Source organism: Oratosquilla oratoria, chromosome 21, assembly GCF_046742065.1.
Source record: "Oratosquilla oratoria isolate Oo_2021 chromosome 21, ASM4674206v1, whole genome shotgun sequence".
Taxonomy (NCBI): domain Eukaryota; kingdom Metazoa; phylum Arthropoda; class Malacostraca; order Stomatopoda; family Squillidae; genus Oratosquilla; species Oratosquilla oratoria.
Genome location: NC_134797.1, coordinates 61,584,892 through 61,586,042, shown reverse-complemented (window position 1 = coordinate 61,586,042; position 1,151 = coordinate 61,584,892).

The following is a 1,151-nucleotide window of genomic DNA, read 5'->3' as shown; positions in this document are numbered from 1 at the left end:
AAATAACCACAGGAGAAGTGAAACTTGTAGACATTAAGTACTTTCGTATATTACATCTTCAGACTAAATGACAGAGATACAGAATTGTGTTTAAATGTAAGTATCAGGTAGCAACCATAGGGGGGGAGGGGGAAACAATACAACCTGACCAATACGTGAGGCTCAATCTGGCAGAAAGATCATGGGGACCATTTGGGTTACCAATTTACCACATTTAAAATGTCCATAGCTTAAGTTTATATTTTTATCAAATGTGCCTGATATTAAGCAGGATTCTATTATATTTCTTTCTTGAAGGCTTTTTCCTTTGGCTAAAATTATTGCCTTAGACCAATCAATATGATGGTTGTATAATGCTTTATATTGAAATAACGCATTATTTTCCTGAGCAGATCTCACACTACATTTATGTTGGGAAATTCTTGTTTCCAAGTTTTTCCCAGTTTGTCTAATATAAAATTTGTTACACTCTTGGCAAGGAATTTTATAGACCACACCGTTGTTGCTAAGAGGGCTGTTCTTAATTAAAGTTTTCTTAATGGTGTGGTCATATTTAAAAGCTACTTTGATATCTAATTTCTTGAGTAGGTTGACAATACTAGGAAAATTTTCATGAAAAGGAAGAACAAGTGTATTAAGTTGTTTATGGTTTCCTTGTTCTTGATTGCAAGTTTTGTAAAAGCGTTTCTTGGCGGTATTGTGACATTGATAAGAATATGATACAACTTAGATAACACGTTTTTAGAAAAATCTGAGTGCGAGAGGGACTTGGGAGTTCTGGTGAGTCCGGACCTTAAAACCAGGAAGCAGTGCATTAGCGTTAGAAATAAACCTAACAGAGCATTAGGCTTCATTACTAGGACGGTAACGAATAGAAGTGCAGAGGTAAATTAAACTCTATCTAGCGTTAGTTAGACCCATCCTTGACTATGCGGTACAGTTTTGGTCTCCGTCCTACAGAATGGACATAAATCCACTAGAATCAGTACAGAGAAGAATGACCAAAATGATACAAGGACTCGGAAATTTGTCTTACGAAGAGAGGCTTAGGCACCTAAACTTACACTCTCTGGAAAGACGCAGAGTGCGGGGTGATCTAATAGAAGTGTTCAAGTGGATCAAAGGCTATAACAACGGTGATGCAAACAAGG